Source organism: Ochotona princeps, chromosome 8 (genome assembly GCF_030435755.1).
Source record: "Ochotona princeps isolate mOchPri1 chromosome 8, mOchPri1.hap1, whole genome shotgun sequence".
Taxonomy (NCBI): domain Eukaryota; kingdom Metazoa; phylum Chordata; class Mammalia; order Lagomorpha; family Ochotonidae; genus Ochotona; species Ochotona princeps.
The window spans coordinates 56464458-56478484 of record NC_080839.1 but is presented as its reverse complement, the minus strand read 5'-3'; the positions used below and the strand labels follow the sequence as shown (position 1 = coordinate 56478484).

The 14027-nt window shown below is 41.9% G+C and overlaps 1 protein-coding gene across 4 annotated transcripts in view; it reads left to right on the top strand.

Moving 5' to 3' along the window:
• The window catches only part of LOC131481018 (cysteine-rich motor neuron 1 protein), a 186426-nt gene that overhangs the window by 27394 nt on the left and 145005 nt on the right, over positions 1–14027 (top strand). The gene's annotated exons all lie outside the window — the stretch shown is intronic.

Below are 14027 nucleotides of genomic sequence, written 5' to 3'. Positions count from 1 at the left end.
CATACTAAAGCGTTAGCAGCAAACAGGATTGAAATGATTCTCCACCAAGTTGGGGCTCTCTGGGAGAGAGAAAAATCTGCAGGGTTAATCAGCAGAACATGCCACATCCCCAAAGGCTGTAAATACTGTGGAGGAAATAGCAGAGAAAGGAGACAAGGTTTGTAACGTTGTTAGTTTGCAGTGTTAAAGTAGAAAGGTCAGGGAAAGTTGAGTTTGATCATACCCCTGAAGGCATGAGGCTAAGAACTCTTCCTACACCTCAGGCCAGGCTTTCTAGGCTGAGGGGACTCAAATCCTAGGGCCCTGAGGCAGTGGCGGGGAAGAGAGGGGAGTTCCTGGAAGGCTAGCTAAGTCCCCAGCAGAGACCTCATTGTGTATAGGAGGCCTTGGGTTTGGCCCCAGGGACACAACAGAGCCATCATAGAGTTTTATGTCTGGCCTGTTGACTTGTTGCTGAGGGTCAGAGTCAGCAGTTAGTAAAAGCAAAGGAAACATTGGTTTTGTAAGAAATGTGCAGATACATACTTCAAATACATTTATATGTGCATATTAACTTTTTTTTATTGGAAGGACAGATACACAGAAAAGGAGAGAAAAATCTTCTGTCCGCTGGTTCACATCAAGTGGCTGCAATGGCTGTAGCTGTGTCAGTCTGGAGCCAGGAGCCTCCTCTGGGTCTCCCACACAGGTGCAGGGTACCAAGGCTTTGGGCCACCCTCTGCTGCTTTCCCAGGCCACAAGCAGGGAGCTGGATGGGAAGTGGAGCATCTAGGACATGAACCAGTCCCCGTGTGGGATTCTTGCACATGCAAGGCGAAGATTTAGCCACTGAGCCATTGCACTGGGTCCTTCAGACATATTTGTAAGGTTTTTAAGCCTTCCTGCATTCTTGTTGTATTTGTATGGTCTTTTTGTGGGCATCTCAAACTGGTACATTGCTGTGGAAGTTGCAGCCCTCCCAGAATGTTAGTATTGATTTCTTGATGTATCCTGAAGGAAAGGTATCCTGCTTTCATTGTCTTTATAATCTGTATTTGCTTCTTTCTTTCAAAGGACTTGATGGCTTTAAAATCAGATGAACCATCTGAAACTTCTTCATGTGGCACAGTGTGTCTCTGGTTCTCATTTCTGATGTACTGCACTACCACCCATGTGAGCACATAGAAGCCAGTTGGATCTTCATGATGTCGTAAGAGAAAAGCTCTGGACACAAGTATCTAACTTCCCCCTACGATTGAACTGGATAGCAGTAGGCGGTTAAATGGTGTGCACACAGCACGGTGCACGTGGAGTGTCGGTGCCCAGCTGCTTTGTCGCTAGGACCAGATAGCAGGGCATTCTCTGGCTATGCAGTAATAAACAAGATCAAACACAGAGGTGTACTTGCTGCAAACTGCCATCTTCCACAAGAAAAGTCAGGGGTTTGGGTTTTTAGGACAGATGATTCTTTGTGGGAATATTAGAGTTAACAGTAAAGATCTGTTAGAAATGTAATTGTGAAAATTAAATTGCTTTTCTACCTTTTACCTTCCACTTGGCTTATTCTGAAGAATTCAGATAAATTATTAAGGTAGAGTTCACAGCAGTGCTCTAGTTGATTTGTAAAAACATTCCTTAGAAAATGATTGCTGACTGATTTCCCAAAAGTTGTTATGCTGAAAAGATTTCTTAATGCTACTTACAGATCATTACGCCTTTTACAAATCATTATCTGCCCCTTGGGTGCATTGCAATATATGAAGGCATTGTTTGCCTTAACAAAGAAGCCCTTGTTTCTTCGATGATGGAGTAGTTCAGGTCGTGTTTGTATATTGGGTTTTCTGTTCCGATTGTTCCAAACGTGTCCCTGCAGCAGCGTCTGGGCTGCAGGGTGGCTTAGGAGAGCCGTTGCCACTGTGTGGCTTTGTGACCATCAGCAGTGGGTCTCTAGGCCTTATTTGTGGAAGGACTTCAGAGTGTGGAGAAAAAAATCAGTGTTTGTCTTTCTCCTAACATCGTCTGGATTTGCTTGAACTTGAAATTTTGCCCACCTTTTGACTCTTGTGTCCTCAGCTCCTTGCATCACTGTGAGGCGGTAAGCTGAAGTTTGGCCCTAGGTTACAGAGCTTCCTTACCTCAGCTAATCGTTATTCCTTGGACAGTGCAAAACCCAGCCTCTGGACGTCTGAAAATGTCTCACCATTTTGGGGTGAATTGTATGTTCATTCATTCAAATTGTTTGGTTAGTGTGATGAAAAACGTGTATCTTCCAGAGTTCTTTAGGATTTATTTCCTTTTTGTTGGAAAGTCGGGTACACAGAGAGGAGGAGAGACAGAAAGGAAGATCTGTTCATTGATTCACTCCCCAAGTGGCTGCAACGGCCAGAGCTGAGCCAATCCGAAGCCAGGAGCCTCTTCCGGATCTCCCATGCAGGTGCAGTGTCCTAAGGCTTTAGGCCGTCCTCGACTGCTTTCCCAGGCCACAAGCAGGGAGCTGGATGGGAAGTGGAGCTGCTGGGATTAGAACTGGCACCCATATGGGATCCTGGTCATGGAAGGCAGGACTTCTAGCCACTAGGCCACCGTACTGGGTCCCAGAGTTCTTACTTTCAAAGTTCCATGATAGTTTGTTGTTTAAAGTCGTGTTCCTGTTTCTTTCACTGTGGTGTTTGCACTCATAGGCGAGTGAACACCATTCCATGGCTAGTCTTCTGGATTGCTCTTGGTTATTTGACTCAGATTTAGGTCACAACATATATTGATAGTGATAAAATGGTAGTGTGTATTATATAGGTCTATAACTACCACTCTGGCAAGAAGCCTTAGTGTGGCTCACATCATTTTGTTATTGTCATGTGATAGAGGTGCCAGAGAAGGAGATAAGGGTTTATTATTACAGACCTAGTATAGTTGAAGTATATTATAATCATTCTCACCATTTCACGAATATTGATATGTGGGCTTATTGCTGAATACATTGTTGAGATTACAAGGAAACTTCAGTTACCGTCACTGTTTCACAAGTCTAAAGGCTGAGCGCCAAGAATCTCTCTCAGCTGTTTCTAAATAACTGACTTTCTTTCCCTAACACCATAGTCACTTTGCAGAAAGACTTGGGCTCATAGAAGAGTCACATTGTGTTACTGGGATTCAGGCCCTGTCATCTTCTTCCTCCATGTGCCTGTTCATTCTTTCTGAGCCATTTGCTGAGCCCCCTGATAACTCCATGAGGAAGAATAACACTGCATCTTTAGCTTTAAGAACTGTTGTTTTCAGTAGAGATTGAATCTGCAGTTTTATGGTTTTTCCACACATGGAATAATAGAAGTCCTGCAGAGGGCATACTACTTGATTCAGATCTCTAGGGTAGATGAGACCTGGAGGAAGTGTTAGACTAAAGGGAAGTCTTCAAAGCAAAGGAAGAGAAACGCTTCTGAGCAGACAGAACTGCATGAGCCAAGCCATGGGGTCCCTTAGCAGTGTGGGCCAGGGGTGGAACACGAGTCACTGAGTGTTGCTGAAGGAAGAAGAAGGCATACAAGAGATGAGGTGGAAGAAGTGGGTTTTGCATTTATGCCAAGGAGTTGCCTGAGCAGATGTTGGATTTTTTTTTTTTTTTTGAAACCCCAGGTCCTTAAGAAGTTTTATGGGCCTGTTCCCGTGATACCCCTCCTGGGATGTATAATGGCACGTGCCTGAGTGCACTACACGAATGTGAACCAGAAAAGGACATCTGAGATTTTCCTTTAGGAATGTTGGAGTTCACTCTGCAGGCAGAGAAAATAAGAGAATTTGACTCTGTGCTACAGAAGTTCCGTCAAACTAACTGTAGTTAGGAAAAAATTAAATAGACATCCAAATACCTGTCTTTGTTGTTTAAAAAAAATGTCAGACATGTAATCTTTCATGTCTAACTTTGTAACTTCTCGGTAGAACCACTAAAGAGAAACTGATTGAAAGAAATGCGTATATCGAAGTACCTAGATGAGTTAACAAGCTATGTGGGGCTGTTAATCATAAGCCAGCATGAGATGTCTTAATAATCTTTTTGAAGAACTAGTCTTTCACTCTCTGCATATGTTTTGTATAATTCCCATCATTTGTATTCCTTTGGGCTTACTCTCTCTCTTCTCCCAGTTTCTTCCACTGAATGCTTAGCTCGTGTTTCTCCCACCTTTCTTTGTCTTATAAAATTTCCTTTATACTTTAAGCTACATCTCATATGTTGACTGTTAAGTATTTGGTCAATTTTTCTATAAGCCTTGGCCATTAAAAAGCAAAGTACATTTTTAAAAATAGCAATTTCCCAATATATACAGAAGCTGAGACAGTTGTGCAGAAACAGTACTTCCACAATGTTCAGTGCAGTCAAGGCAGCGCTGTTATTAAATCAGATTTATGGAGGCCTTAGCTGGTGAATTCTTTAGGAGCAGTGGGGTTGGAGTGTTCCGGAAGGTGTTATTTGTTAAAAGCACTGTTGGCTTGTCTTAGCGCACATAGCAACTTTGTTTTCAAAGCCTCAGACTGTCCTGATAATGGGAAACTATTTTAAACTTAAATCGTGGCCACCCTACGCATGTGACTCTCTGGCGCTGTTCCCAACAAATTGTTCTACATTTTGCAATTTGAAAAAAGATGCCAGAATCAAAGGAACATGAGGATAAAATTGGAAGAAACCTAATGGATCACTTATTACACCTTCTTTTAGTAATGAAACAGTGGGCATCTGGAGAGGTGAGCGCCCACTTCAGGAACCCATGTGCACCAGGGTTTGAGCTGAGGTTGTGGTCTCTAGGGCTGGGATCCTCTGTAACATAGCACACCCCATCAGACTGCACTCTGTTCAGGTGCAGTTTGACTGTCTCGTCTTTAGACATAGTTGTGAAGGAGAGTTGTCTTATAGCCCTAATACTTCCTTTCCTCGTCTGTTTTTGAGTTTGTGAAATCCTTGCTTCTGGAGACACTGGTTGTTTTAAGTTCCTTCCTGTTGCCATGTTGTACTTCATGCTGTTAAGAAGGAAATTACCCTGCCCTTACTTAACCTTTTCCTCTGTCTCAGGAGTCCCAGGAACATTTTATTCACATATTTGGTCTGGTTCTGGCTCAAATTGTGAAACATTTTGCCACAAAGTCCCTTTCCAAACACTTTTTTAAAAAATAAAGTTATTTGAGAAGCAAATAGAAACAAAGTTTCTGTCTGCTGGTTCACTCCCCAAATGCTCACAAAAACAGACTGAGCTGAGGCTAAAGCCAGTAGCCAGAAACTCAGTCCAGATGCCCCATGTGTGTGGCAGGAACCCAGTCACTTCAACCATCACCGCTGCCTCCCATGGTTGGCATCAGGACAGACATAGGCATTTAAACTCAAATTGGAGTGCAGGTGTCTCAATGGATAGTTTTCACCAGTAGGCCAAATGCTCCTCTCTTTCCTAGCATGTTGAATTCTTAGCACCTTGTTCAGTTTTGTGTGTGTGCATAGTCGGTACCAGTATTGAGAAATGCATGAAAAGATGCTTGAATACATTTACATTCCGTAGTCCATCTTTGGTTGTCCTCGTTGCATTGCTAAGCTGTCTTATGGAAGTTATAGGAATGGGTCATCATCATCAATGAATGTTTTACTGTAAATGATAAATATAGTAAACTGGATCAGTACTGCTCATTTTTTCAAGAAATTCCTCCCCTGGAGATTTTACAAATCAGTGTTACTGCTTGTTGAGTGTTTAGAAGTTTGCAATATTTTAATAATCTTTCAGTGCATATCTGTGCACATTTTAGCATTTCTGTTTTAGAGTCTCAAGTTCTATATACTCTATGGTTATGTAGTCGTAAGATAATTTCATTCTGTGGAAATGCATATAAAGCACGTTTTGGAACCTGAATCATTTCTACTGATAACCATAAATTTACCCTTCCTGCTCTGTGCTGATTGCAGCACAAGAGGAGAGGGAAAGAGAAGTACCAGCTTTTGGAACATTGGCCTTAAACTTGCAGCAGGGAGCTCGCTGCCTTAGATTTCCCCTCAAGCAGAACTGAATGCCTGATAACAACCGGCCAGGAGCCGGGGGAGTTAAGAGCAGCAATTTTACATTACGCTGGAGTTTCTAGGTTGGCATGGAAAGAGATACCAGTATTAGCTATTTGCATCTTACTGTAGCCACAGGGATATGTGAACAGCTGAGGAATTAATTTGATATATATTCCCAGAAGCTTCTCCTCTGCCAACAGAATCCCATTACTGTGAGCTGCAGAGTGTGTACTGTGAATTTGTTTCTTGCTTTTTAATATCTGCTGAAGCATATTTCTGGTAAGTGGATTGCCCCGTAATGGGGTGCATCTATCCTGTGGGTTTGGAATAAACTCCATTGACCTAAACAGGTACAAGGTAGAAAAGGTAAGGCTCTGAGTATACAAATGCCTTCCACTTTCAGAAAGGCAGAATTCAAGTGAACTACATGGCACTTTTAATAGCAAGTATAGTCATAAACATGCCTGCGTGTTCTACTCCGTGTTAGTAATGTGTCAGGTATCAACTAGCAGAGAGAAAGATTTTGGGGGGCAGAAGGACTGAGTGTAGGACAAGGCTAGCATCTGCATGATGGGTTGGTTCCTGGAGCACCTGGGCCTGGAGGGGCTAGCGTGTCCCTGGGGCTTATTGGGGGTCACCCCAACTAAACCATAGCACCCACTGGTATGTATGAGAACCAGGTTTTTGGTGGGTGGGCTGGCTGGTTGGGCTGCAGCACTCATTGATCAGTTTGTGTGAGATAAGGAACTAGGCCAGAACTGACTAGGCATCCACTAGCTGCTTCCACTGGTATGTTTGTTGGCTGATGCAGGTGACCGGACTTGACCCTGCTTTGGAATTCCCCAACTAGACTGCTAGACTGAGACTCCGGGCACAGGGAAAATCTCAGGTGTATCTCAGACCTTGATCTAGGTACACCAGCAGGATGTTTTCTTTAGCATAGCGTTCTCAATATGTGGGCTGCAGACCCCTTAGTGTATTATGAGGGACTCTGAAGTTCTTTCAGATACTGAATGAGGTCAAAACTGTTTCTATAACAAAATTTCATTTGCTTTTTCTCTGTGCCAACCTTGCAAATGATGGTGCATTTGTTACACAAATGATGGTGGATGAAATTACTAGCATCTTAGTAGAGTACCAAACTGTGCTGATAAGTGATTGTTTGGACCACTTTGTACTTGCAGTAAAGAAAGAAAGAAAAAAAATATTTCCTTGAAGGATTCCCTTGATTGAAAGTAGTACCAGTTATTAATTTTATTACATCTCCATCCTGGATCCCCTATCTTCTTACGGTTTTGTGGGATGCAGTTGGAAGTAGTCATAACGGAGTTGTGCTGTGTGCTGGCATACAGTGCTTATCTCAAGGAAAAGAACTGTTTCTCAGGATGTCTTTGAAACATCCACATGCACATGTCAGGTCAGCAGATGCGTGTGCCTGGCTCTTGAGTGTAGTATTCCCTCAGGTGAATGTAATAGAAGATGTACAAATTTGGACTCACACCTCAGATTATTAGATCACTCTCACTTTATGTTTATCATCTGATTTGTTACCTTGCAAAAGTTATAAACTGAAACATTATTTGCATGGACACCTCAATTGTCTGGCCTCCCATGCTACCCTGTACAGAGTACCAGGAGGATACCCGCCTGAATATAAATAAAAGCCCATGGCTTGGTTTTTAGCTCGCTTTTCCCCTGAGCAATCCGAGGAGACACTAGGAACTGTCGAGAATCAAGACCTTGTTTCCTTGTTTATGGATTGTTATATGGGTTTATGAAGAGAAAGCTTTGAAAACAGAATTTGCTAGGTAAATATAAAATCTAGAATGCTCTAAAAGCAGAATCTTTTTTAATGCCAATGCAATGCAGAGTTTTTAAAACCATCCTAAACTGCAGAACTGAAATCTGAGGCACTTATGGTGCCAAGCACTTCTGATGATGGATGGATACTCAACTTAGCCCGAGTTCAGATTTGCTCAGATTTGATTTGTGTAATCACATTTTATTAAATTTTAACTTTCAATACCATTGATTTTTCTGCTAAATTGATTTAAAATATTGTGTAATATAAAACCATAAAAGCATTTGCCTCAAAAAACATAATTGCACTCGACCCTGATATTTGTTACAAGCCTGTTTGCCCAGAAAAGGAGGGAAAAAAAACATGGATGAGAAGAGGGCAGAGAATAAAAAGTTATCAGTCAAAAGCATGCAAGACATGGTTGGCTTCAGAGTCCTAGACGTTTGCTGTCTAGCCTAATGTCCGGGACATCTTTGAGGGAACTGTCGACCTTACCAGTGTGTCTGCAGGTGCAGCTTGGTGCTGTGACCAGGGAGCTTATGTGGAGAAGGAGCAGAAGAGAATGGAATCGGGAAGGTCAGCAGCGCAGCTGCCTTCCACATTTAAGGGAGATGGCCTTCTGGTAGGGAGTCGAGAGAAAATCATCTGGCAGTGAAAACAAATTGGCTGTGAGATTGGCTTCATGGAAAGACTGTGATGCCAGTCAGGTGGTAAGAGGTTGAAAGTCTCAGATTGGAGCTTGGAAAGAAATCCATGAGAGATGTTGAGTGAGAAAAACATTTCTGCAAGATGTGTGCTTCTCTGCCTCCCTCCATCTGTCTTAAGAGAATGAACTCCCACCTGCTGGTTCACTCCCCCCAATGTGCTCAGTGACTGGAGCTGGGATGGATTGGGAGCAAGGAACTCTGTTTGCCATGTGCATGGCAAAGACCCAATCACTTGAACCATCACCTGCTGCCTCTTAGAATCTCCATTAGCAGGAAGCTGGAATTGTAGCTGCAGCTGTAGCGTGAACCCAGAACCCGGACTATCAAATGTGTGGTACAGGCATCCAAGCACCCACCCTTCATTATACATATAAGCTTCCAAAATGGAAATGGAAGGAAGGCATTTAGCAGTTAACGTACCACTGAGGACACCCACATTCCATATTGGATGCCTTGTTCATTTCCTACCTCCTGTGCTTCCTATCCAGTTTCTTGTACATTTACACCCTTAAAGATAAGGGCTGATTGCTTAGATACTTGGCCCTGCCACCTATAGAGAGGACCCAGAGAAGTTCCAGTCTGCTGGTTTTGAGTTCGTCCGAACTTAACTATTGTGGGCATTTAGGCAGTGATAAAAGATCTATCTAGTTGTCTCTGACTTTCAAGTAAAATACAGATAGTATTTGAATCACTTAAACATGCTGTTTATCTTTAAATAGCTTTCTTGCTACATTAAATACATTTGCTTCAAAAATAAGCTTTTTGCTAGGAAAAATGAAACAGCTGCATTGACTGTACCATCATAAGGTTATTGAACACTGTGCAGAGATTTAAAGTTGGGTGAGGCTAAGCTGCTGCTGTTGAGGAAGGTTGGCTCACATGAACCAGTCTTTAGAGGCCAGAGGTCTGTGTACCAGTTTGCAGGAACATGGGGGCTGGAGAAGCTCATTGTCTTGGAAGTTGGAGACGATGTCTCAGACGAGATAATGCGTGAGCCTGGTGATGGAGACGCAAAGTAGGAATTGTGGGCAGGAGAAACTGCATAAGCAAAGCACGGAAGCAATTACTGCAGATTCCTGGCGAGAACCTCAGCATGTTTAGAGCATAAGGATCTGCCAGCCATGGTGGAGAGATGATTTTAGAAGAGTGAGCCAACCATGTTTTGAAGAACCTTATATTTGACATGAGCAAGTCTGAATTTCTTCCTGTTGACAGAACCATTGAGCACATTTTTAAAAAAGCTTCATTTATTTTTTAGCCCGGAGTGATAACCTAGTGGCTACATCCTCGCCTTGCGTATGCTGGGATCCCATATGGGAGCTGGTTTGTGTCGCAGCTGCTGCTTGTGGTCTGGGAAAGCAGTCGAGTTTGGCCTAAAGCCTTGGGTCCCTACACCTTCGTGGGAGACCTGTAGGTGGGCTCCTGGCTTTGGATCAGCTCGGCTCAGCTCAGTTCTGGCTGTTGTTGCCACTTGGAGAATAAACCAGCAGACGTAATATCTTTCTGTCTCTCTCTGTAGATCTGCCTTTCCAATAAAAATAAATCTTAGAAATGACTAATGTGTCACTGAAGAAATGAAAAAGGAAATCAGGAACCTTCTTGAAGAAACTGATGCTACTGTATGATCTATGAGTCAGTGGAAAATTAGAAAAAAAACTGTTCTGAAGAAATGAAAATAAAAACAAAAACATCAAAATTCATGAGCTATAGTTTCCGCTGATCTTTGTTGGTGAGATATATCTCTAGGCAACAAATAGATGGGTTTTGTATTTTTAATACAGTCTACTAGTCTATGACATTTGATTGATAAGTTTAAGCCATTTACATTCAGGGTTAATATAAATAGGTGGTAATTTGGTTCTGTCATTTTAGGAATGAATTGTTCATTGATTTAGTCTTCTGTTGTCATTTTACTGGGATGTTCTTCACCTTTGCCTTTCAGTGGGTGCTATTCCTCTTCTCTGTCAAGAGAACATCAAAGTATCATTTGTAGGGCAAGTTTAGAAGAGGCATATTCTTTTAACTTTACTGTGGAATTTTATTTCATTTTCAAAGACAAAGGAAATATTTACTGGGTACGTTATTCTAGGTTGACAATTTTTACTTTTAGAATCTTTGAATATGTTGCTCCATTCTCTTCTGGCCTGTAGATTTTCCAGTGCGAGGTCAGCTGTGAATTTAATTGCCATTCCTCTAAATGTCAGTTGATTTTTTTTTTCATGTGCACATTTAAGGATCCTTTCCTTATATTTCATTGAAAAGAGCTTGGTTATCATATTTCTTGGTGAAGATTGCTTTTGGTCAACCCTGTTGGTGGTTCTGTGCCCCTCCTGGATGTTGTTTCCCAATCCTTTCTCCAGATTAGGGAAAATTTCCTTTATTTCATTAAATACATTTGCAAACTCCGCTTCTCTTTCTGCGCCTTCTGGGACTCCCATAACTTATATTTGTCCTTTTAATGGTGTCTTTCAATTCTTGAATACTATTTCTTAGCTTGATCCAGCTCTGCTTCTAGCTTTTTGTTTCCCCATGGTGAGCAATAAATATCTTCCAATTCTGAGATTCTTTCTTCTGCCTCCTTCATTGTACTATGGAGACTTTCCATTGAATTTTTATTTGCTCTGTTGCATCCTTCATTCCCAATAATTCAGCTTGATTTTGTTTCAGTATTTCCTAAATGACATATTCCTTAAATTCCTGATTGTACTTCTTATTGTTGATCAGAAGCTTTATATCAAGTGTTTTGAATTCTGTATCCCCCATTTTCTCCACGTATTCTTCAGTCAGCTCTGAGGTTGGCAAAAGCTTTTGCTCCTGTGCAGGAGAGTCTTCAGTAATATTCATTGTGCCTCTTCTTTTGCTCTTGATCATTGTACTTTTCGTTATCAGATTCTTCACCTTGGGGCAGGTTCCCAAGCTATATCACACATAGGTCTGCAATTTTATTTTACTTACTGTGGTTAGTACACAGTTCTTTGTTTGCAGTTACTTGTGCCACTCCCTCCAGTGAGTTTCAGATCTACACTCTTGAGTTAGACTTCCACCATGGTCTCCGTAATCCTAGCTCCTGGTTTAGCACTCTACATTCTGTGATCCTGTGCTGTTGTTGCACAGTTGTCTGTACAATGTTTCTCCCACATCTGTTCATGCAGTTCCGGGATTAGGGAGACACCAAGTATCCTGAATAGCTGGGTTGCTGGTGGTGCTAATCTTGGTGGAACCTGATGGCCATTAGGTCTGAGGGCTCTATAGATCTGTGTTGACATGTATGATTCCCAAGTTGGTATTTTCCCTGTGGGCTCAGTGCAGTGCACTGCACTGAGTTCATTGAGTTTGCTCCCAGCTCAGCACATGTGCAGCTCACTGTTGTCCTTGTAGCCTCAAAGCATTTGCCACACTGTACAAAATGGCACCAGGGATGTGCCACTTGTGGAGTGTTGATATGCTGGCTGCCAGGTTTGGGGGCTACCGGCACCAATTTTGGGTGGAATCTGTAGGATGCAACGTTGTTGCAATTCACTGAGGTAGAAATGAGCTTAGTGCATGCATAGTCCTGTCCCATAGCCTTTGCCTCTCTACACAAGATGGTGCCCAATTCGACTCTACTGTGGGTTTGGACGTAAAATCTACCTTGTTCCCACACCACCTGTTTGGGACCTACTGCTCAGTCTCTGCTCCTGGTCAAATCAGAGAAGCTAGCAGGACGGGCAGTTCTTTGGGTTCACCTCCTGAGTTCCTGCTGAACTCTCATTCTCACCTGGTTGCTATTGGAGTTTCAGCTGCCTGTGTGGTTCAAATTACTGCTCGCTGAATGCCACTGGGGTGTCTGGTCACTGCAACACTACATTGTTGTGTCCGCTGCTTTCCTGTGTCTATCAATCTCCACGTACCCCTCTACTGTTGTTCTGTCATCTCCTATTTTCTGGAATGTCCCCTCTGTGCTTCACCCTGGCTAATGTTTCTCCATCTGTTTAAATGTGTCCTCACCCTATTCCACTCTCTTGATTCTGACTCCACATACTTTCAAAAGCAGTAATAAATATTTTCATTCTGGAATATGAAGAAGAACTGTAGTTTTTCAACGGTTTGAATGTTACTTGAATTTCTTGGTGGTGTTCTGGTTCCTAGGGTTAAACTTGCCTTGAGTTACAAATTTGTATACAGTGTCATCAAAAACTTTTTGTTTTATTTATCTATTGGAAAGTCAGAGCAGAGGAAAGAGAAAAAGTTTGTTTCCTTCCATGGATTCGGTCCCCAAATGGCCACAATAGCTGGAGCTGGGCTGATATGGAGCCAGGAGCTTCTTCAAAATCTGCTGCATGGGTAGGCTTAGGGACTCGAGCACTTAGACTGCCTTCTACCGTGTTCCCAGATGTATTGGCAGGGAGCTGGATCAGAGAGAAGCCAGAATGAACCAGTGCTGATATGGTATGCTAGCACTCCAGGCTGTGGCTTTACCCGCTCTGCCACAGCTCTGGCTGCACCAAAAACTTGACTAATTCCACTGAATGTAGGACAGTAATACTAGAAGCATGTAGTCACCAATTAAACATCATGTCATCATTTAAACGTAGAGAGAAGTTAAATAAGAGGTCAGTGACATAGTTTATAATAGAAGACAACACGTTTACCATTACAATATATTGCTTCAATATATTCTTTGTGGATTTTTCTTTCCAAGTATTTTAGTAATTTTGCTGTTGCCTTGAAGACATGAATATACCTTTTTGTGTATATATTCGTTATACATATTTATATATATTTCAACATATATAAGTACAAAACATAGGCCAAATAGGAAATCAGATTTTAAGACAGATAAATTGTTTCTCTTTAAGCTTTGAGTTCCAAAGATAAACATTTTATTCTGAGCTGAGGCTTTGATCAAGTGTAAATGGCATGATCCCCTGAAATCAAAACACAGGAGGTTCTATTTACTCTCTTAGAAGAATTGCCCTGAAGTTCTTTGTATTGCAAATGCTTTGTATTCTTCTGAAAACTCTTTAAGAAAATTATTTACAAGAAAGCCCTGTAAAAATTAGGTATCTGTTTACACTGTCTTCTGTAAAAATGTTTTTTATGCCATTTTATATGCATGTTAATGTATGCAACAGATTTAGATTTCTTAAATTCAGAGACCTTTAGAAATTATTCAAGATGTGCTCTGAAGCATATATTTGCATTGTTTTGTAAGCAGAACCCAGTGTATAAGTATCTAATCAAAACAACAACAACAAAAAAATGTTGAAGGAGGGGGGCATGTAATGTCCCTAGAGAAAGTCTGCTTTCCTACAAGAGGCAAGGCGTTCAACTAGAACGAATGTTCTTCAGAATGGAGCTCATCTTGGAGGTTTCTGGCGTGTTTGTTGCATTTGTCTGAGGTGGATCCCACAAATGCTGATTCTACAAGCCATGTTTTTTATTGGAGGCTTCCACATCCCATGACCAGGACCTAAGTTGGTCTTGGCTTCAGAAAGTGATGACTTCACCAGGCTGTTGCTCTTGGTTTCGC